This window comes from Myotis nattereri (assembly GCF_964212035.1).
Source record: "Myotis nattereri genome assembly, chromosome: 10".
Classification (NCBI taxonomy): domain Eukaryota; kingdom Metazoa; phylum Chordata; class Mammalia; order Chiroptera; family Vespertilionidae; genus Myotis; species Myotis nattereri.
This window is the reverse complement of record NC_138085.1, coordinates 55,241,801-55,266,809: the sequence shown is the minus strand read 5'-3', so window position 1 is coordinate 55,266,809 and position 25,009 is coordinate 55,241,801. Positions and strand designations below refer to the sequence as shown.

Below are 25,009 nucleotides of genomic sequence, written 5' to 3'. Positions count from 1 at the left end.
AGGAATGTCATGAGGAAATTGTTCTCACTGGAGCAGCAGTGAGTCAATTTGGGGGAGCTTTGAAAAAGTGTGAATTGGCTAAGAATATTTGCACTATCAATGGCTTATTCATAAATAAGAAAATACGGCACCACTAATCAGAAGACTATGATGCTTTACAAGATTTATGTCAAGCCTCCTGAAGAATGGCTATGTTGGAAGAGATGAAAGGAAAAGCAGAATCAGCCCAGGAATTACAGATCGTGGAATCTTGTCCCAGGAATATAAAGTAGTGAGGTAATCAAGAGCAGGAATGAAAGGCACATCCTACTGGGCAATGCTCAGGACACTTTCAATTGCTCATCCCACTTAGGATTTTTTCTGTGAAGGGGCCATATTCTGTAGTTGCTTGCAGATGTTCTGATGTTGTAAACAATGGGCTCAAGGAGTCCAGTTTAAGGACAGTTGAAAGAATTTAATTCTTAAGTGATGAAGGTCTGGACTAGCTAACAATTCTAAGTCAAGAAAGAAAATGCCTTGTTAGGTGCAAAGACACAGCCAGTGTTAGATAAGGAAGGACAAGTTAAGAGACAAGGTAGGATAATCTTGTGGGTTTAGACTCATTTAATAAAATTTTCGCGTCTTGCTTTCATTTTCTTTACTGAATATATTTGATTTTCAAATTATATGGTGTGATTTTTATGTGAAATTTCAGCACATTTTTGTCGTGCCTCATCTTCCTATGCCTTATGAATCAGAGCAATATTTTTTTTTCCTTAAAAGACCATGTTTTATGAATGGGTAGCTATCCATCCCATGTAAAGTATCTATGCAGGCTTTACCATCTTAAAGCATGTGTCTCACATGCATGTTGTTTCTTAAAAATTCTAGCAGCTCAGATATTTCCCTTCTCTTCAGGCTTTACCTTCTGCTTCTGTGAAAATGGTCTGGGAGGAGAGGTACCTTTCAATCTGACTTTTACTCCAAATGTCTGAGTGTAAGTCTTTTTTGGAGTGCAGATTTGGAGTGCAGATTTTGATTGGAGAATGGTGATGAAAGAAAGGAAAGCTAAATGGCTGGGAGACTGGGGCATGGGCAAAGTCAACTTAACAAGAAAGGAAGTGAGTATGCTAAGTGTAATGGCAGAGCTATTGCTACCAAAGACCAACTTCCTTCCATTTCAAATTCCAGATAGGTCCAGTCAGAGGTGAATTGTGAACCCAGATAGTAACCCAGAACAATGGAAGCACTTTTCTAAGTATATCTTGAAACAGAAGATTCACCTTTATATCATTTATTTCCTTTCCTGTCACCATTGACTTCATTTAAAGATTGTCACATAAGCCTACTAAGGGCTACAGGACTAAAGTACCTCCTGATATCACCCCCAGTTTCAGGGATTTGTGGTCCAGGACGACTTGTTACCTTAAGAATGAGACATTGTGCCAATTTCAAAGTTCAACTACAGAATTTCACTTCTAAATCTACTTCAGAGGATGCTTTTGATGCATTTGGAGTAAAATATATCCTGAGACTGCTGCTTTTAATGATTACCCCTCAGCCTTTATCTCACTTCTCTTTATCTCCCTCAGTGAAGGAGTCTCACTGCGGAAATAAGTATTGTCGGGTTGGAGGTCATAATCAAGTGAAATCTTATTGCATCAATAGTTTGGAATTATGTTTTGCTAAATATTGCTTTAGGAGAAAATCAATGGGTAAAAATAGAAAATTTTCAAGTAAAAGAAAAATAGACTTTGAGGTGAGGTGTTTGAAATATATGGTTCATAAAGGAAAACATTCAAAAGGCATATATTTCTGCTTCTGAGGAGGAACCATAACGTGTAATTGCTTTATATTAACAATTTCCATCTTCTCACATTCATAATTGCTTTAGCTAATGCAAAAGTTAAGATCTTAATATGATTAGACATTTGGGTGAATTGGAAAATGTTATATAAAGAAATAACACAAAGCTACAAGAAATATACTACCTTAGAAAAAGCAGCAAGAGTTATATATTCCAGTAGTGCTGCATCCCAGGGTTCTTAATTTGCATATAAATTATTAATATGCATACCTAAATAATGCCAGTTTCTGAGCATTACATTCACTATGAATTATGCAGAAACACTTCAAAAATTCCTTTAATAGTCAAGGGAATTACCACCCTCTAAGGTGTGTAGAAAATAAAAATCATTTCTTTGAGGAAAATGAATTAAAAACAGCAGATCTGATTAAAAACATTCAGGAAAGGAAAGTTTCTTAATCAACTATCTTGTTGTTGTAGGTTTTCTTATGTGTAATTTATTTTTTAGGAATTGCAGCCTTCAGAAATTTGAAAGTACATATGAGTCTCTGGAAAAAGAGCAGCATTCAATTACACAAGTACCAAAACAGCAGAATAAATAGTAGGGAGTATTCAGAAAACCCTGCTGAGAAGAGACACTTGAGTTGAAGAGTTAAATAAGTCCATCAAGGGAGGTGTAAAATCATGTTGTTGTTTTTTCAGTTGTATGTGAAAGAATAGGAATAGTAATCCAGTATGTGTGTTGGAGATTCATTGGATAAGAGCATCTATGTAGGCCACACTTATAATCATAAAAATGTCAGCATGCAGAAACACTAGGGCTACTTCACAGGTAGGCCAATCTTTGATGGGGGTTTTCCCTGGCTATTAGAAGGAATGATTGTCCCTGATAATCAAGTTGGCCTTGAACTGGGAAAGAGACATTAAAGTAGGAACGGTCTCAGAACCTTTTGTCCCAATTGGCCATTTAAGTTTAACACTAAAGGTCTGGTCAGTGACTACCATGCATCTTAAAACCTTCCGAAGGAAAGGAGAATGTTTTGTGGACCATTTGGTTTTATTAGTTTTTAAAATCCATACTGTTTAATGCAAGCAACTTGACCAAAAATCTGTCACAGAATGTTGAGACCCATTAAAACAAAACTTAATGAGAGAGTGGAAAAAAAAGAGGGGGTGCTAATCAATGCTCAAAGAAGGAGTTTCATGGGACCAATGTCAATGGTCCCATGAACTGCTCACTGCTCAGAAGTTTTGATAAGACTACTGAAATTACCTCATTTTAGTTTTTTTTATGTTTTTGCACTTTTGTGATAGGATTTGATGAAATGCAGCCCTCTTGGTCTGCAAGCAAATATAGGGACACAGACAATTACACAACAATGTACATTCTTGCTGTGCCAACATTGCCAGTCTAGGCAGTAGAACATATGGTTATTGAGGGGTGGGGGGAGGTTCTAGAATCAGATTGCCTAGATCTAAATTCTGAAGACTCAATTATTAAGTGTCCAACTGTGGGCAAGTTACTTAAATTCTCTTGACCCTACTTCCTCATCTATAAACCAGAAATAATAATACTGCCTATCTCCATAGGGTTATTGTAAAGATTTAGCAAGTAAATGCATGTAAATCACTTAAAATAGAACCAGTGTGACAATGACAGTGTGAATTCAGCAGCTTCTATTGCTTGTGTTTTTCCAGCCTGACTGAGAGAGCCAGACATGCCTTCAGTGTGTGTGTGATCTTCCATGTGCCCTCTTAGAACATGATTTGGTTTTTAAATTGACCTTTTTTTTTAAACCAACCCGAGACCTTATTTATATCTAAATTTTCTAAATATGGCTTCTTTCCATAAATTTCATAATTTTTACTGCTGATAGCAATCCAACCAATATTAAATGGCAGAGAAGGAAGGAGATGTTTTACCAATCAATCTACATTCTTACTTTCTCTTTCTTCATTTTTTTTCTTTCTTCTTTGTCACTTGAAACGGAGTGGGTGGAAGTACAATCTTTCTCTCCTTGCTTTATGCTATGAGAGAAGGAAAAACCTTTAAAACATTAGATGAGAGGAATCTGAATATCTTGGGGAATTTGCCTAATTCTATATTTTTATGTAACTTTAAAGGTAAAGTCCCACAGAAATCACCTGGATAGGTAGGCCAAGACAGACTTTTTAAAATTAAGCCTCCTGTAAACAGTGTGTTCAATTGGTCACTTTTCTAGCTCTTCAGATTTGTTCCCCTTCCCCCTCCATTCCAAAATACAAATTTTTAAAGGCCTTCTCTTTGGCTTCTCTACCCTTCACTTCATTCCACCCTCTTTTCTTGATTTCAGGCTAAATTCAGATATGCTTTAAAATAATCTCTATTGTTTATGTTGACAAAAAATTACAATCTGTCATGACATTTAAAGTCATAAAGAAAATTCTTCTCTGTCAAGCCACTATTTCAAGAACCTGGATGCCTAAGGACAAATGCAACTATATATTTCTCCCAATTTGTTCATCTGTATGTCAGAAATATTTTCTAGCAAATCAGATTCCATAGGAGAAAAGTTGTCTCTTGCAAGGATTATGCAAAAGGGCCTAACTGTTATATAATTCTGAAAAGAAATTTAATAAGCTGAGAATTTTAAGAGAAACACTATCAGAGTACATTCAAAGGTTATCTGAGCAATTCCTTTCCTTGGAACTTAGATACCTATATGAAGACTCTGACTATCTCTTCAGGCAAGCTAGGCAAATACTTGTTCTTCTCAGAACCATCATTTTCTAACTTGTAAAATCTGGAAAAAAACAACTACCTTGTTGGGTGGATTTAATGAGACTGTACATTAAGGACCTGTTCAATAGTAGGGGCTAAGGAAGAGCACCTTTTATTATTTACATGGCAATATAAACTTTAAGATTTTATAATCATATACAATAGAAACATTTAAAAATATATTAAATAATGTATTGCCTTCTTAAAACAAATTTGCTGGGTGAAACAGAACTTTTGAGATGGCTTGGGATAATCGGAAGTGCATGTTCTAAGAATGATAGATTATCAACATTAGATTGTGTTTCATCTAATGATGGTCCAATAAGGTGTTTGAAAATCCTATAGGGTATTTTGCCTGACATATTGGTTTATAGCTCTGTCCCAAAGTTTAAAACTGCCAAAAATATAATCTCCTTATTGAGTAACAATGAACTTTTTTTCTTTTTGAACTGTTACTTACACAGCTCCTCCACCAAAGACATCAAATTCAAGGGCAGGAAAGGGTTGCAAAGTGTGTAGTTTACGCCTTTTTTGACACCACATTCACTAAATGAGCTTTTTTAATGGTAATACTACATTTAGAATTGATAAGGGGAGGTATCTTCCATTCACAGACATAAATAGTAAAATATAATTTATTCAGGTAACTCCAGTACAAGGTAAAAAGTAACCTATATTGGGAATAGAGAAACAATCATGTAGAAATAATTAGAATCCAAAAAAAGAATTCTCAAACCCTGAAGTTTTAATAAAATGTAGATCAACCTGGGAAATAAGAGATAGCTAGAAGCAAGTGATATTGTTCAGCATACGAGGTTAACTGAGAAAAAATAGAGGTCATAGGCAAAGCGTCTGAGTTAATGGCAGATGATTTCAACCCTCCAGAAAGCCTTTCAGACAAATTCATAGCTAGAGGGAAATGTATCAGAGGAATTTAAAGTTCATCTTAGACTCGAAGCTAAAACCCTCCAAACATGTATTTTGAATTAAAGCTGGGGAAACTGGAAATTTATTAGTTTGGAAAAGGGTTTGAAGACAGGTGGCCCAGACAACATCAGAATTAAATAAAATATCACATAAGATAAAAAATTAACCCTGTAGTTAGGTGTCACATTCAGATACCTGGAGAAGGAGGGCGGCTCTCACTGGCTGATGCCAAGATAATAGATCCATGGGAAAGGGAAGCATGGAGTTCACATTTCGGTGGGAGACAAAAGATAAAACCATCACAAAGGGTTTTGTGTTTTTCAATTGTTAGAGAAGAGGCCAGCTGGATTCAATACAAGGATAGAGAACCACTCTCTGTACTGCAATAGGTTAGTGCTGTCTGATTACCTATCAAGAAGAATGTGTTTAATTATTTCTGGAAGCTGGTGGCAAAATAACCGATGCAATTATAAGTAATGGGCTATGCCATGCTACTGTAGAGCTCTGTATTAAAAACAACTTGTACTAAAGCAACTCTGTATTAAAAACAACTTGAAAAAATCATTAAATAGGATCACAATTAGTATATATGTTACAATGAGTGCTTGGAGGCGAATGTAGAAAACAGCAGGACACAAACACTTGATTGGATTTCATGCTGGAGGAAGTTAGGGGAAAAACTTGAAATCTTGAATAGTATAAATGTTCAGGCTTTGATTTATAATAATTAGAGAGAGGGCAAGCTCTTGTTGCTTAAAGTATGAGTATTTTCATCATCTTTAATCTGCAAAGCATTTTTCAGGTAAAATACATAATTTAAGTTTTCATTGGTAAACCCTTCTACAATTGAATATTGTAAGAGGCTCAGGGAAGAGCCCCAATCAACTAATAAATATTTCTAAGCATTGTTCATGTGCTTAGTGACAATGTAAATGCTATGAAGGTGAAAGAGGCTGTGAGATACTGACTGCTGCCTTGGAAGAGTTGTTTATCTTGCTGGGGAGTGAGTAGTGGTGCCATTAAGTTACTGGGGTGTACTGATAACAAGGGAACGCTAGTGTGTCACATGAAACCAGAAGGACCTGTAAACAGGGAGAATAGGGTAGATGGGGAAGACCTACTTCCATTGATGGGTAGACTTTGACTTGGGTATTGTCAGCAGAAGTATTCTAGGAGAATTGGCTGGAAATACCATGTAGAGAGAGGTGACATGTTAAAGCGCCCACGGGCAAAATAGGAATGTTATGAAAATTGAATACTGTATTATTATAACAACACTAGAGGCCCAGTACATGAAATTCGTGCACGGAGGGGGGAGTCCCCTCAGCCCAGCCTGCACCCTCTCCAATCTGTGACCCCTCGGGGGATGTCCCACTGCCGGTTTAGGCCCGATCCCACTTAAACTGGCAGTTGGACATCCCTCTCACAATCTGGGACCACTGGCTCCTAACTGCTCACCTGCCTGCCTGCCTGATTGCCTCCAACTGTCCTCCCGCCAGCCTAGTTGCCCCTAACTGCCCCCCTACCAGCCTGGTCACCCCTAACTGCCCCCCCCACTGGTCTGGTTGCCACTTACTGCCCCCCCCCACCAGCCTGTTCACCCCCAACTGCCCCGCCTGACAGCCTGGTCACCCCACGCAGCCTGCTGCTCAGTTGTTTGGTTGTCCCTCACTGATCCCCCTGCCAGCCTGGTCACCCCATGAAGCCTGCTGCTCGGTCATTTGGTCGCCCCTCACTGACCCCCCTGCTGACCTGGTCGCCTCATGCAGCCTGCTGCTCCGTTGTTTGGTTGCCCCTCACTAACCTCCTTGCCAGCCTGGTCGCCCCACGCAGCCTGTTCGGTCATCCGTTAGGTTGCAATGGTCACTTAGGCTTTTATATATATAGATGATATTCTGGAAAAGGCAAACCTATTGAGATGATGAAATGACTAGTGGTTGTGGGGGAGGAGAGCTAGAGAGATGAATAAGCAGAGCACAGAGGATTTTTAGGGCAGTGATACTATCCTGTGCAATATTATAATGATGATCTATATATTGGTCCAAATCCATAGAATGTACAACATCAAGAGTGAACTATAAGATAAACTATAGACCTTGGGTGATTATGTTGTGTTAACATAAGGCCATCCTTTGTTTAAAAAAAATAAAATAAATGTACCATTCTGGTTAGCAATGTTGATAATGGAGGGGTCTTATTTACCCTTATATAAGGGCAGGGGGTGTATAAGAAATATCTGCACCTTTCTCTCAATTTTGTTATGAACCTAAAACTGCACCCCCAAATCTTTTTTAAAAATTAATATATTGAAAACTGGTTTCCATTCTGCTACATAAATCATTAGGAAAAATATACTCACTTATTATTAAAAACAAACCTATTGATAAAATGTATTTGGGACCAATCATTTTCCAAAATATCTATGTAATCTTCACTTTCACATTAGTTTTCTTAAGTCAGGAGAGTGACATATTTTTTCCAATGTTGAGTGTCATACTGAAGACATTTTTCTAAAAATTTCCGGGTGAATTTTATGCAGAGGATTCCTGGACCATTGCCTTTAGTAGATTGGTAGGTTGAGTTTATTTGTGAATATTCAAGAGTTTATAAGACATTATTGAAAAGACCAATGTTGCTTTTGGCTTGGGAGCTCTACCATATTGGTATGGATTTGACAGTAGTGGAAAAAACACACCATTCTTTCTCATTCTCTCTTTACTGGCCTTAGTCCTATATTCCATTAACCTTTACAAACTTAGGTTTTAACCTTTCTCAAATTCATGAGATTTTAAAAAATATCATAGTTATTTGCTTAGCATTTAATATACTGAGAGGGGTTTTACATATGACATACAATTGGATGGGTCTAAGTCAAGGTAAGTTCCTGGAATCGTGGGTCCCAACCCTGTGGGTTTAAATTCCAAGCAATATCACAGAATAGCATGTAACCTTGGCCAAATTACTTAACTTCTTTTTTTAGATATAGAATGTTTTTTAAATTTTATTTTTATTGTTGACACTATTACAGATGTCCACATGTCCCCCCTCTTTGCTCACCTCTAGCTTTCCTCGGCCCATCACCACACTGCTGTCTGTGTCTGTGTCATGCATATACTAGTATGTTCTTTGGCTAATCCCTTCACCTTCTTCTCTCCTGTCCCCTTGGACAGCTGTCAGTCTGTTCCCTGTAACCTTACCTCTGTTTCTGTTTTGTTCTTCAGTTTATTTTGTTCATTAGATTGGAGTCTATTTCTATAGTGTCATGTGGAGCTAGGTGACAGTAGCAAAAATTATGACATACAACTTTTTACAGTTATATCTATAATGAGAGCTCTCTTCCTGGAGCAGTCCCCTCATCTAAATTCTTTCAGGCAGTTGAGGGAAAGGTCAAAAGTTTTTCCTGAGTCTGCTTTTTCTTAAAAATAACAAGCTTAACATAATCAATATCCCAAAGAAGCATATTTTGGAGGGGCAACCTCTGTTCCCCTCCTATGCTAATCATTTTACTTATGGAAAAAAGAAACATTAAAACTTTGTTTTAAAATGGCAATACCTATTGAATTCCCTTAAATCTGTTCAAAATGCTTGTAAGAAATCCTGTGTAGTAATGGAAGTAGAGGTGGGCTTGGGGAAGAAAAAGTTTTAGAAAAGACATGTTGTTACTTATGAAGTTTTGAGCACTAAAAACTCAATTACTTACCCAAATGGGTAAGAAATCTGGCAACAATGAGAAGTATATAAATTAAGATATTAAAACAAAAAAATAAAACCTAGAAGCAAATGAAAGCCAAATTAAGGCAGAAAAATACTAGTTTTCATAATACAGGTACCTGCAGACTATAGAAATTGGAGACAGAGAAGGATGTTAATTCAAGATGGGCAAGTGAATGACTTTGCAAAATGCTAAATATGGTTTGGCTTTGAATGTGTGAAGAGAACATTGATATTTGTGAAGAAAGAGACAGGAAATGTATCACATTGATGTATGAAAAGTAAGGGAACAGGGAAAAACCCTCTGGTTGAGGGTGGGGGAATGAGGATGAGCAAGAATTACTTGGTAAGACATGCACATAACTTCCTTTCTTCCTCAAGAAGTAGACCTAATGTAAATGAATACCATGAAGAAGAATCTGTGGATTAGAAATAGTCATGTGGTTGCAGGGTGATCTCAGTAGGAATGAAGAGAGTCTTCCTTCCTCGATTTCTCCTCCACCAGAGGACAAGAAGACCTCCCGAAGTGCTGTCAGAATAAACAAGGGAAGATGACAATTGTTCTGTGATCCATGAAAAGTACAGTGCAGTTACAAAATAAAAGTAAAAATGCAGCTCCCTGTGCTTTTGTTATTCTCCTTTTTTTTTTTAACTTAAAGCTATTACTTCTCAGGAAACCATTTAGTGCTCTCAAGCTAAATGGAAAATGTAAGCCCCCCAGCACCCTGATAAAGTTCATTGGTTCAAATAAGTAAATGCATCCTTTCAGGGGCTATTTTACCTCAGCAGCATCAAGTCAAGCAACTTTGGTGCTTTGAGACTTCCCATAAGGATGGGGATGAGGGGTAGGGCGGATTGACTAGACTTTTAGCCTCTGGCTTTTAACAGAGTTCATAATCCACAGTGTTGTGTTTTTGTTTTGTTTTGTTTTTCCTTGAGGACTCACCAGCCTAAATTGCTTTGCTTTCATGGGTTTGAAGCAATACATTAGTGGCATTGCGATGATTTTTTTCCCCATGGGGTTTAATGCACTATTAGTTTCATCTCAGATGCCTTTAACTAAATGCATCTGCAAATAATTGTTTTAAAGGATAGCCAATTGTTTTGACAACTATAGGGCAAGACTTTCAATAAATAGAGCAGCATTAAATTTGGGGTTTGTCAATCTAGCAGAGTTAGGCTTTGGAAGTGCATATAGTATTTAAGTCTCCCATTGATATATTCTCTTGCTAAGTGGCTTATTATTTCAGCTGCTATAGACACAGAGATCAGATCACCTCTTGGTTCACACCCTCATTATTATGATATCATCTAGCATTACCATGGATAATGTCCTGGGCTTATCTCTCTCTGGTTACTGGCAGAGTTTCCAGGAAAAATTCAGCTTCTTTGAAAAATGCAGCATTTATGAATACATTTATTGATAGACTCTTGTGTATATGCCTTTCAAGGAACTAGATAAGAATAACTCCAAGGAGAACACATCTCACTCGGTGCTTATAGCACTTCTAAGAACAGCTGTGCTACCATCCCCAACAGAGCAATTCCCCTGCTAATGAGGAGAATGCCTTCTAAAATTACATCCCAATAGAATGCTTCTACCTGAGAGAGAAGGCGGAGGTCTACTGGTGACCTCTAGAGACAAGATTTTCACTGCTGTTCTCCCTGCTTTCCACAGGGAGGGAGGGGAAGGGAGGGAGACTTCCCCCCTGACATTTGCAGCCCTTGAAAGGGAGTGCTCCTGCCTCACTTGAGGCCACCAAAAGCAGCCAAAAGTGGAGCACAGGTTTTTCTTCAGCTGGCCCAGCATTTCAGCAAACTTAGGGTGGGCTATGCTTAAGACAAGGCAAATGTGACTTCCTTCTTAGCAGCTCTTGGCCCAGGATGAGAGACAGGAAGGTTCCCTTAAGGCATGATTTCTGTCTTTTGTTGGGAAGTAATGGTAACAACAGCAATTACAGTGGTAGTGGTAGAGAGAGCAATTGTTGTGGGTTTCAGAGAGGAGCAACTCTGGCCTTTTGTTTCCAGTGGAGGTACGTTCGATGATACTGGAGACCTAGCTCCCCAATTGCCACTCATTCTTTCTCAGGAATAGTCTTATCTGAACGGAGAGTTTGGAAGTAGAAGCCAAGTAGGTATAACTGGGAACCACCTGGGTTCTCTTTTTGTAAACTGGCCTATTCACAGAATGAGAACATTCTGGTTTCTTCCCAGCAGTGTGGGAGGAGACTACTCCTTTTGGGGCTATTTATGGACCAGAGATCCAAGAGGGGAATTCAATTAATTCAGGAACAAATATTATCACGCTTACTTAGCTGTAACTCTACAGCCACATTTTCTAATCAGTTTATCAGTAATATTCAGATGTTCATTTGACCCTAATGCTTGTCTTTTAATTAATTGTGAACTCAGGGAAGAAATAGAGTATTAACTATCAGCCTCTGAAGACATTATTTATGGGTTATTCTCTGTCTGGATACCATACAGAATACTCAGTACTCTGGTGTAGTGACTAATCTGCTTAGATTCTGGAACAGAAAGCCTGGGTTCATATTTCATATATCAAGTATTCTATTATTTGGGAGGTAAAATATTTGTTACTCACTTTTCTCATCTGAAAATAGGAATTATACTAGCTTCTACCTCACAGGTTTATTTTGGCAATTCAACGGACTTAGAAAAATGCCAAGCATCTCATACATGACTGATAAATGTAAACTAGCATGCCTTAATACAACCCTGTAAAGTAAGCATTTTATCTTAATTTTTAGATTCCAAAACTGACTTAGAAAAGTTAAATACATTTCTCACGACGTGCTCATAGTTGGCAAATAGTAAAGGTAGGATTTGAAACCAGATCTAGCTAACTATTGTGCTCTGTAGTGCTTCCAACCTCTGTATTTTATTCCTAGAAGGGATATTTATCAAGATCTTTAGCGAATTAAAACAAAAGAGGCAGGGGACTCTAAGGTACCTTCATCTATCTTATTTTTCCATAAAAGGAATAAACGTCCGCTTTCACACTGTAGCAATTTTCTTTGCATACTCTTTAATCAATGTTGTCCTTTGTTAGCATTTGTATATAATCAAATATCCACAACAAAGCTTTAAGAATTGCTCATGTCAAGGCTGTCACTAAGTTTTATCTAAACTATTATTCAGATGTTTGTACAAAGTTTCATGCTTAAAATAAAAACTCCTTACCCTTTCCCTTAACCACCAATATTAGAGAAATATTAGGTATATTTAAAGGCATTCTTTATACTTGAAAAATTTCAAGTATGGAATTGCTATTTTTCATGAAAAAAAAATTTTAAGTAATTTAAAATAAGTTGTGGTGAAATTATTTATCGAATTATCTATGTAGACTCACAGCACCCAGTTGGGTTAGATTCCTTGGCAATCATAACATATTCCAACCCACCTTTACTTTTTGGAGGAGGATTGTTTCCAGTTTAGTAGCATGTTTTAAGGCCAAAAATAGCCTGTCATGTAGGGAAATGGCATAACATTATGAATAATAGTCTTACTGCAGAGGCATGAATTATTTTACTGTATCCAGTTGTAATTCACAATGGATTAGCCCAGTTTACTCACTGTTAACCTATTGCACTACAGAGTCAAGAAACATTGTGAACGGATGAATGATGAAACCAACAATTTTGTCATCCAACAGTCAGAAGAAAAAAAGACTACCTTGAAAGAAAGCACAGGTCACCTTGCATCTGAAGAAGACCCTGTGGCACCAGAGGAGGCCATGTGTGGACAAATGGCCAAATCAATTCAAAAAGTAGATACTCACCAGCAACCCAGCTGTCCCTGATAGTTGCTTGACATATTTCTAAGAAAACTTTGATAAATTGTACATGATTTGCTCTAGAGCCAATGTGATTTTTGCACTCTATACCACTGCAGGTAAGGAACTTCATTTCTCCTATGACATTTCCAGTAGTTTCCATGCACCCTTCTTCCAATACACAAAGGAATGAGGCCACGCAAGTTGCTTAGCTAAGGAAGAGTTTGACAGAAAGCAGCAGCTCTCCTAACTCTTGATGTCAGCCTTCACTCACATGAAAACTTGAGCCTCTGACTCTGAAGCTGAAAGTAATATGTTGTGTCATCAAAACTAGACAGGTAGGGTGTCCAAGTTTATTAAATATGTCTACATCTGACAGTAATTGCCTCTATTATTTATCCTTCCCTGAATGATAAGGACTTCTTAATTAGTGCCTGGGAAAGGAAATGAGGATTTAACTGACAGACCAGTGTGCATGGTTTTGCTATAATGAAGTCAGCCATGTAGTGAAGCATAAGCCAAGTTTTTATTCTACCCAGATACAAACTACTAAATTGCCACAACATACATTTTCTGAATTTCACCCATCACCATTATAAACAAGTGGAACATTGACAGATGTACTGTACATGAAATTTCCTTGACACATTCTTAATGTTATCTTGTACATTCTTTTAATAAAGTATTATATCTATATCTATATATAAAGTCTATATCTATATCTATATCTATATCTATATCTATCTATATCTATATCATCTATATCTGTATCTATATAGATAGGTAACATGGAAAAACCAATAAATAACAAGAAGCTGGCACTTCTGCTTCTAAAAGGATTACCATTCTTACTTAGGGAAATGCAGCCAGCAAGCCAAGTCATTCTGAAAAGTTATGAAAGACTGTAAGCCATGTTTATGGAAAAAAAGGATTAATAATAATAAAAAAGAAGCCACTTGAGAAAGAGAAATATTTAAAGAAAAGGTTAACATTGAGGTTGTCCCCCCACCCCTCATTCTATAATGTTTTCCCTTTTCTAACACAATTCTCTCTTCTCAACCTTCTTAATAGAGGCAGATTATTTCTGGTAGGTGCTTCCAAGCTCTGTTTTATCACCCTCAGATCTCCAAGACTTATAATAGGGATAACCAGCATAAAACATATTTCCTTTTTTTTTTCTCTCTTCACAATTTACTTCTAAAGCTCAGTAGGCATCTGCCGTAGGACATAGCCGTATATGTTTATCTCCCTTTCCACTATTGATTGCAATAACCTCATAAATTATCCTATTCTGTCCTCTATATCACAACACAGAATACCATTTTAAACTTCATTATTTCATGAATGGTTCTTCACTGATATGGCAATCTGACTTCTATCCAAATTTATTATTAACTAGAGGCCCAGTGCACAAATTCATGCACCAGTGGGTTTCCTTGACCTGGCCTGCAGAATCAGGTCAAAACTGGCTCTCTGACATCCCCCAAGGATTCCCAGATTGTGGGAGGCGCATGCACCCGTTGTTGCATGATCGGGGCTGGGGAGAGAAGCAGGAGGTTGTCCAGTCAGGAGGGACCACAGGAGGGCTCCAGGGCATGTCTGGCCCAACTTGCTCAGTCCCAATCGGCTGCGCCCTAGCAGCAGGCTAACCTACCAGTCAGAGTGTCTGTCCCCTGGTGGTCAGTACACGTCATAGTGACTGGTCAACCAGTCGACTATCTGACCCCTGTTGGTCAGTGCACATCATAGTGAGCAGTTAGGCGGCCTTAGCATATTACGCTTTGATTGGTTGAATGGCCAACCAGCCTACTGGACAGTTAGCATATTAGGCTTTTATTTTTTAGGATTCCTTGTGGAGAAATTTATTTACATTTCATTTATACCACCAAATATATGGGGTTATGCTAAGTCCATAAAAAGCCTATTATGTGATGTGTGCTTCACAATCTAGAGCTAAGCGATCACAGCTTGTCTGCTTTACAGAGGGTTGATGTTTCCCTATTCAAAGTGCTGCTGATGTGAAGACCACAATATTCGATGCAACTGAATCTACACATATCCAGATGCTTTTCCTAATATGGTAGTTTTCAGAATTTTAGACCTAGTAGGTACCACCAATTGCTTAGCCTAATTAGCTCAATCTTCTCTTTTATTAATCCTCACCCGAGGATATTTTTCCATTGATTTTTAGGGAGAATGACAGAAAGATAAAGAGAAACATAGATGTGAGAGAAACACATTGATTGGTTGTCTCCTGCATGGGCCCTGACTAGGGCTCTGGCCTGGGAGAAGCCTGCAACCAAGGTAGGTGCCCTTGAGCAGAATCAAACTCAGGACCCTTTGGTCCACAGGCCAACACTCTATCCACTCAGCCAAACCAGCTGAGGCTCTTCTCTTTTTTATATCAAATCATAAATATTTAGTGACTTGGTCAAGATTATAGATTGTTAGTTGAAGACCCAGCATTAATAACTTGGCCTTCTTAATCTTGTGGCTATTCTAGAAGGCTTCTTATTCTAATAAAACTTATCCTGTATAATAAAAGACTAATATGCAAATCAGCTGAACAGTGGAACTACTGGTCGCTATGATGCCTGTTGACCACCACAGGGCAGATGCTCAATGCAGCAGCTGCCCCCTGGTGGTCAATGCACTCCCAGAGGGGGAGCACTGCTCAGCCAGAAGCCAGGCTCATGGCTGGCAAGTGTAGCAGTGGTGGTGGGAGGACACCCCCAGAGGGGTCCCGGGTGCAGGCCAGGCTGAGGGACATCCTTCCCCCCACCCCCTCGAACACCCAGTGCATGAATGTCGCACTGGGCCTCTAGTTTCATATAATAAAAGTTATGTTTCTTTTAAATTTAGAGGTTTTAAAATATTTCAGTAAGTAAATGAAACATAAATTGGTGATAATCACACCTATCAAGTATAAACAACATTTTTAGTATACATTGCTCTAGTATTTTCCTCATATAAATAGTTTTAAAATGTGTCAGTATTTTGTAATTCTTCTTGATTGCATGGAATTGATTGTCTTGATTTTTAAAAAATCTACAAATTTGAATGTAGGAAGACTAGTTTATTTTGCTAACCTACAGTTACTGTTAATGGAAATATTACATAAGAATGTTCCAATAATACTAATCCATATAATGTTTACTTGTGTAGAAGCCCAACATATTCCACAAATTCAAAAACTACACTAATCTGAGCAGGGATGGCAAGCCTTGGCCTTCACCATTGTCCCCTCTCACACTGGGCTTCAGAAGCATCTTAGAGTGACTCTAAGGCTGTGGGAACTTGGTTTCAAGGCATTACCACAGGGAGTCCCCAATGATGCACGCTGAGGATGCTTTCAGTCCCTGACCTGACCCTTTCTGTAAGCTTCACTCTCTCACTACATTCACCTTGCATGGAAAGGCGATTCTAAAACAGCTTGGCCTGTAACCACAGACAGCTTTTCCTTGCCAAGGACACTGAAGCAGTTCCCTCTGCAGGGTATATAGCATTTACATGACAAAAAAATATATATATAAGACACTAAAGATTCAGTAGAAACAAATCCTTCTTAGATCAGAGCTGGCAAATTTCATTTTATCTGAAATATTACCAATAAGACTCATAAAACAAAATGACACACATTTCACGGTCACTTCTGCCTGACCTTGAAAAGAAAGGTGAGACCTTAAAACAAAACACCTAACAAACTTTAAAATTATATCATTATATCTGAAACCAATTGCTTTTCAAGGTGGAATCTGCCTTCATTAGACTATTTAAAATGTTTGCAGAAACTAATAAAAAACTACTTTAATGATTAAAGCTTGCTTTGTTGCTTCCACATCTAATTGTTACTTTAACATCTTATAAACTACCAATGCCTGACATTGTTAAATCCACATGTAATTACAAAGGCAATGATATTACAAGTCCAGACCATGAAATTCCTGCATGTTTATGGGCACTGATTAGTTTAAAACTAATGACATTTACAATATATTTAAAAATTAAAGTCAATTTACAACTCTTTTAAGGATAAGCATTCTATAGATTTGAGAAGAAAAAGAAATATGCAACCAAGGAATCAATCAATCAGTTTAGGTCATTCAAAGAGTACTCATATCTAGGATCAAGGCATATATTTCTCTATAGATTAGGAAATAAAGAAAACAAAAGTGTGTTCTGTAAAAGTTATATAGCTGACTTATTCTATGTACTAATAGTATGACTTTTTCCAGGGAAAATAAACACTTTGCTAACTTTATCTCAAACTTACCATTAGCCCAGAGAGAAAAGATCCTCTGAGATGGAGAAAATAGTCCCCGAGAAGAACTAGCATCTAGAATATAAATCATAAATTCTGAATCCCAATGAATTCTCCATATTTCTTCACATCACCAAAGCCATCTAAACATTTTGAATTCATAAGAAAAAGAATCTATTAAAAAGCTGTTGGCTCAAAATGAAGAAAAAAAAACACTTCTCTCTCTAATAACATTTCTTTCTTATTAAAACTTTTTATTATTTTTGAAAATTTGGAAATTTTTCAAAAATGTTTAAAAAGTTACTAGTAATCATGCCCAATAGAATGACAATGATCAAAATAACAGACAATAACAAGTGTTGACAAAAATGTGGAGAAAATTGAACTCTCATATGCTGCTGTTGGGAACATAAAACAGTGCAACTTCTTTGGAAAATAGTTTGGTAGTTTCTTTAAATGTAAAATAGAGTTATCAGAGGTCTCAAAAATTCAATTTCTAGACATATATTCAAGAGAAATAAAAACATATCTATACAAAATCTTATACACATTGTTTATAGAAGCAATATTCATAATAGCCAAAAAAAGTGAAAACAATCCAACTAATGCAGTACATCCACACAATGGAATATTATTCAACCGTAAAAGCGATAAAAATCTGAAACATGCGCCATAACCGGTTTGGCTCAGTGGATAGAGCGTTAGCCTGTGGACTGAAGGGTCCCAGGTTCAATTCTGGTCAAGGGCATGTACCTTGGTTGCGGGCACATCCCCAGTGGGGAGGAAGGGGGGTGCAAGAGGCAGCTGATCGATGTTTCTCTCTCATTGATGTTTCAACTCTCTATTCCTCTCCTTTCCTCTTTGTAAAAAATCAATAAAAAATATATTTTAAAAAAACTGATACTTGCTACAACATGGATGAACTTTGAAACACTATGCTAAGTGAAAGAAGCCAGTCATATTATACTAGAGGTCCGATGCATGAAATTCATGCAAGAGTAGGCCTTCCTTCCCCTTGCTGCCAGCACCAGATTCCCTCTAGCACCCGGGACCAGGGCTTCCTTTGCAGCCCCAGCTTCGTCCAGAAAGATGTCCAGTCTAATTAGCATATTACACTTTTATTATTATAGATAATTCCATTTGTATGAAATGTCCAGAATAAGCAATTTTGTAGAGACAAAAAAAAGTAGATTAGTGGTTTCCTCCTAAGAGAAAATGGTATGTGACTGCTAATGGGTGGAGGGGGTATCTTTTGAGGGTGATAAAACTGTCCTAAAATCAATTATAGTGATGATTCCACAACTGTGTGACTATATGAAAAACTATTGAATTGCACATTTTATTTTATATTCATTTTTATTGAATTTATGAGGTTGACACTGATTAACAAAATTATAGATGTTTCAGGTGCACAATTCTACAACACATCATCTGTACACTGTATAGTGTGATCACCACTCCAAGTCAAGTCTCTAACACCATTCATCCCCCCATACTCTCCTCCTCCTACCACCCCCCGCCCCAGCAATTACCACACTGTTGTCCATGTCCATGAGTTGTTTTCTCTCTTTTTTTCCCCTTTTTATTCTATCCTTCCACCCACCCCCATCTCCCCAAACAGCTCTTAGTCTATAAGTCTGTCTCTATTTTCTTGGTAGTTCATTTTGTTCATTAGATTCCACATATGAATTGTACATTGTAAATGGTTATGGTGTTATCAAAGTAAATGCCCATATCTTCTACATGTTTTAACTTATTGGGAAAATAACAAACTCAGAAGTATTTAAATACTCTACTGGAATCTGAGACTTTAAATTGACAAAGTTATATTTTCTTCACATTTTCTCCAGTTAAGACCAAAACACTTGGGATTAAAAATCAAAATAATTTTACTTACCACCAAGATTGTTCTGGAAATTAATATAGTTAGCATCATGAAATCAGAATGGCGAAGAAAACTGAAAGATTGCATGATGGTTTGGTATATTCCAGTGACTGGATTTCTGTTACCCTAGGGCAGTGGTTCTCAACCTTCCTAATGCCGCAACCCTTTAATACAGTTCCTCATGTTGTGGTGACCCCCAATTTCATTGTTACAAATTGAACATAATTAAAGCATAGTGATTAATCACAAAAACAATATGTAATTATATCTGTGTTTTTTGATGATCTTAGGCGACCCCTTGTGAAAGGGTCATTAGACCCCCCAAAGGGGTAGCCACCCACAAGTTGAGAACCGCTGCCCTAGGGGCATGACTTTGGGGGAGAATGGTGGTTTTAATTGGATTTTGATTCCAACCTAACATCAGAATCTGACATTCTTTATATCGCAGATAATGATTTGGAGATTTTTTCCTCCTAAAGTTCTTTAAAGAAAAAGCAATAAGAGTAATAATAAAGTTATCATTTTTTTAGATGCCTGGTTGATTTGTTTTATCAGAACTTATAGACCATCTCCAAAGCTACAGACTTGCAACATAAAGTATATGTGTTGTCTTTGAGAAAATAGCTAAGTTTCTATCCAAGCATAAAAGTGGTTGACATATGTAGAGTTTATAGCCAATTTACTTGAAATAACTGGATAATTAGAATTCATTAAGATATCTCCAGGAAGAATGGCCTCCAAAATCCTTTCAGAAAATATATGATATATGGTTACATGTTAAAAAAACAATTATATTGTAGCTTGTTTTCTTAATAATTTATAAGTACCCTTGTTCAGCCTGTATTTAAAATTAGCAACAGATAAAAATATTTTTTTTCTACTGGATTGAAAGAAATTAATTCATGGAATTGTTGAGAGGTAGTAATTTTTATGTTAAAAAAAAAAGGCTGACAGATGCAAAAGTAAAACCACAGGATTTGAATACCAATTTTACCTATATGACCTTGAACAAAGTATTTTACCTTTAACCTATTTTTTGGAAGGGAATAATCAGACACTTACAGAAATATTAACATAGAATTATTATTAATTGCATCATTTATAGAAATAAAAACTTTAACATAACTGTTCTATAGAATAATTGTGGAATCATTAAATTATGGTATAACAATAATATGGAGTATTATGCAGTCATAATATCAACTCTAAACACATTGCATATGTTTAATATATGTAATGTGTTTAGAGCAGTATATATTATCACATTTATCTGTTAGACACTCTTACCAAAAAAATAATCTATCTATATAATAGAGGAATATGCAAATTAGCCAGGACGCTGTAAAGTCATGACTGAACAGCAGGGACCTGAGGCTGCATGGCGCTTGGCTGGGGCCAGGGACCTCAGGCCATGCCACCTGCCCTGCAGGGCTTGACGGGGACCTCAGGCCTCACCCCCTACCCTGGCGCTGAGCCAGGAGACCTCATTCCATGTCCCCCACCCCAGCACCGGGCCAGGGGACCTCAGGCCATGCCCCCCACCCTGCAGGGCTAGATGGGGGACCTCAGGCCATGACCCCATCTGGCAGGGCTTGACAGGGGACCTCAGGCTATACCCCCGCCCAGTGGGGCTTAACAGGGAAACTGAAGCTGTGCCCCCCCCCCATCTGGTGCTGGGCTGGGGGACCTGAGGCTGTACCCACCACCTGGAGGTGCTTGACGGGGGTGGGGCTGGCCAGGTCTGGGCCTCACCCAGTGGGGGTGGACTGGCCAGGTCTGGGTCTCCTGCATTTTCAAAGCACATGTGGGTGGTAGGCTGGGACTTGACTCTAGGTCCTGCGACGTACTCCAGACTCTGACAGGAGGGAGATTTTCATATACATTTTACTAATTTTCTTTCATCACTGGCACTTCTATTATAGAGAAAGGGCAAATAGAAATATTAAAATATTTCCTCTAATTAATCCCCTTTTAATGTGCACAGATTTTGTGCACCAGACCACTAGTAATAATAATAACAACAACAACAACAAAGATAAATGGATACATATGAAAATCCCCAGTGGAAAGATTGTGGATCATCTTGATATTCTATTATATCTATTATATTTTCCTCTGTATTTTCCAACTATTCACCAAGAAACCCTAGGTTTAAGTGTGTACAAAGAAATGTCTTAAAACTGGTGAAGCAACAAAACAAAGAGAAACATTGTGCTCAATCTTTGTTTCCATAAGAGTGAGGGGCAGTCTGAGTCCAGTAACCACTTCAGGTTTATCCTGGAACATGAAGCTGGCAACATAAAAATTGTTCCAAAACTCTGTCTAATCTCTATCCCGAAATGTGAAAAAGAAATTTCTGTTGTATAGACCTAGGTCTGTTTTGAAAAGGAGATTACCAAAATGATCCCCGTAAAAAACAGATGCTTAGCAATCTTGAAATGAATGGAAGGATATGTGGCAGAATGGTTGCCACTGTCAGATGTTGCTTTTTAACCCCCCACCTAGCTAAGCATGCAGTTAAACTGTGGAGGAGCCTCCAAAACTACTTTCTTCCCAGGAGACAATTTGTTGACATGTCAGTTGCAGAAGACTGTTTTCCAAAATCACTGATACTGTCTTCTTTTTCATTGCCCATACTTAATTAACACACTCTCTCTCCCTCCATTTTAAACCAATATAAGACAGCGATCAAGAGCTGATTTAACTTGCCCTAAGTAATATTTCATGAGAAACTAAAGGGGTTTAGTTGCATCCTAAGGATACAGAAAAAAAAAAAGTATCCTCATGTAACCACTTGCCTATCAACTGACATGCCAACACTAGCAAAGGGGGCACTTTAATGGTTCTGACTTAGGGTGACAGATGCCACTTCTTTATCTAAATAAATTTTGCAGTGTATTCTATGATTATAAAATTAATACAGAAAAAAATTCTTTATCTAAAATTCCAAAAAGTAATAAATAAATTAAGCTCTAAGAATGAAAACACATTTCACAACACATTTTGTGACAAAAGTTGACCTGACCTGAAATGACATAAACCCATATTGTTATGGGTGGGATGCCTTCTGTGTCCCTAACTGTTATGGGTGGAAGTGGAGTTTTTGGAGTGCCATGGAAACAAGAATGTGCTGAGGTCCTCACGGGAGGATGAGGTGCCCTGGAAAGCTTTATTGATGATGTAACATTAAGGGAGTCCCCCTCCAAGGCCCCATCTCCCTCTGTTCCGCCATGGAAAAGTCCCATCTTGTCTTCAGCAGAGCTAGAATGAAAGCCACTGCTCAGAGTCTTCTCTTCATATGAAAGCACAGTCTAGTCCAGCATCTGGCTAGCTTAGCTAGTGTTCCCAGCCGCAGTCCATTGCGTGTGGGGTCCATATGGCCATAGATGACGTGGCTCCTAGGGTCACATGGAGGGCTAGCATGGGTCACTGAGCAAGTGAGTGAAGCAAGAGGAACAGTTTCCCCAACAGCATTTATTGAATAGACTATATATTACCCCATTGTATGTTCTTGCCTCCTTTGTCAAATGTTAATTGACCCTAAAGGCGTGGGTTTATTTCTGGGCCCTCTATTCTGTTCCATTGATCTATATGTCTGTTTTCATGCCAGTACCATGCTATGTTGATGACTATGGTCTTGTAGTATAGTGTGATATCAGGTAGCATAGCTCCTCCAACTTTGTTCTTCTTTCTCAAGATTGCTGTGGCTATTCAGGGTCTTTTGTGTTTTCATATAAATTTTTGGAATATTTGTTCTAGTTCTGCGAAATATGCTGTTGTTATTGTGGTAGGAATTGTTTTGAATCTACAGATTGCTTTGGGTAGTAGTCATGTTAATGATGTCAATTCTTCCTATCCATGAACACGGTATACACTTCCACTTGTGTTTTATTCACTTTCTTTCTTTGGTGTTTTATGATTTTTTGAGTACAGGTCTTTTGCATCCTTGGTTAAATTTATTCATAGGTATTTTATATTTTTGGATGCAATGGTAAATGGGATTGTTTTCTTAGTTTCCCTTTCTGATAGCTCATTATTGATGCATAAAAATGCAACTGATTTCTGCATATTTATTTTGTGTTCTGCGACTTTGCTAAATTTATCAGTTCTGGTAGTTTTTTGGTGGAACCTTTAGGGTTCTCTGTATACAGTATTATGTCATCTGTACGAGAGAAGTACGGAAAATAAAATTAAGATAAAAATGTTATGCCACTACCAGAGCTAACAAGTTTGAACATTTTGGTGAATTTTTTTTTACTGTTTTTAATACTTATATATATTCCTAAAAGATGAATAAATATACACTATTTTGTGACTTCTTCCTCTACTTAAGACTATATCATAAACCTCTTTCATCATAAATATTGATTGACCAAATTATCATACTGAAATATTATATGGATGTACTATAACCTATTTAACCAAACCTCTATTTTTAGGGCATATGTATTGTTTCTAAGTGGTTACAACTACAAACAACACCATTAAATATCGTTATGCATATATATCATTATTTCAACAGGATAGTTTCAAGTTGGGCTGCTAGGTGAGAAAACATGACTACATTAAATTTTGACAGGTTTTCCAAACTGCCTTGCAGAAACACAGTACCAATTTACATCTTCAGCCACAGTGTGAAATTTACTGTTTCACCTTGGTAAATTTGCTTGACTTTTTCTGTAGCTCAGATATTTTTTATATGTAAAACAACACACAATAATTTAACCAATATCATAAGGTATTGTGAAGATTCCATGAATCACATGTGAAAATAATCAGTACAGTCCAAAACAGTCAGTACAGACCACTAGTGGGCAGGTTCAGAATCAGCTGGTTGTTGGCACAAGCTCTGAGGACAATGACATGACCTCAGTGGGACCTTGCTAAGGCCCTGGACTAATTATAATAAAATTTGGTTTTGACCACCTCCCTCATGGGTTTTTCTGGGCATGGGAAAGGGCATGTGCAGAAGGAATGTAGTTATATAACCCTTTTCTGTCAATCATCCCTGAATGCAAATGAAAGTCTCTACCCAGAAAAACCCTTCATTTAAACCATAAAACCCTGGTATTCAGGGCCATTGTCTCTCTCAACTGGCCCACTCCTGGCAGAGGGTATCTTCATAAATTCCACTTTGCTTCACTTTCATTTTTGTTGACTTTAAAAACTTTTCTGCGTCGACAAGAAGAACCAAGGTTCCAGGCTGTCATCCTAATCAGTAACAAATTTACTTACCCTTTGCTTCTCCTCATTGGTTCATGATCAAAGGTATACTGCTTACTGGGGCAGTCACTGCACAAAAGGAGGCTCCACTGGGAAGTCTGAAGGACAGGTTGAGAATTAGTCAGCTAATTCCCACCCCCAAAACAAACAAAAACCCAAACCCCAAAAATAAAAAACCTAAAAAATATATATCTTCCTGAGGACAATCCATTCCTTAATAATACAAACAATGAACATATAAAAAATAATGAAATATAAAGAGACTATGAGATAATGTGCCATGATGACCAGAAAAACCTCACTGAAGAAATAAAGCAATTTAAAAAAAAATACTCTTCTCACCAAAGGGGGGTGTGTAGAAAGAAAGAAAAAGAAATTTTAAAAGCCTATACTTCTAATAAAGTTCTTTGCTTTCCAAGGGAAATCTAAGATTCATAATTATATAATTATAATTTTTAAAGACAATTTATTCTAAGTTAATAATGTTAAAACCCATACAGTTCAAAATAATGTATTTCTATAGTGTTGTATCTCTTATTCATAATGACTACATATCTGCCAACTATTATTTTATACTCCAAAGCCACAGTCATTGGTATTTAAAGAGCTATGACCATATCATCGAACAAAGCACATTATTTGCTCAATTACCTAGTAAG

At 37.5% G+C, this 25,009-nt stretch overlaps 1 long non-coding RNA gene across 1 annotated transcript in view; it reads right to left on the bottom strand.

The window, feature by feature from the left end:
* Nucleotides 1–24,448, bottom strand: part of LOC308525871 — a 101,831-nt gene extending 77,383 nt beyond the window's left edge. Inside the window, exon 1 of the long non-coding RNA XR_013996493.1 lies at nucleotides 24,363–24,448. This is a non-coding gene — a long non-coding RNA (uncharacterized lncRNA). The remainder of the gene's footprint in view (nucleotides 1–24,362) is intronic.
* Between the last annotated feature and the right edge of the window lie 561 nt (nucleotides 24,449–25,009).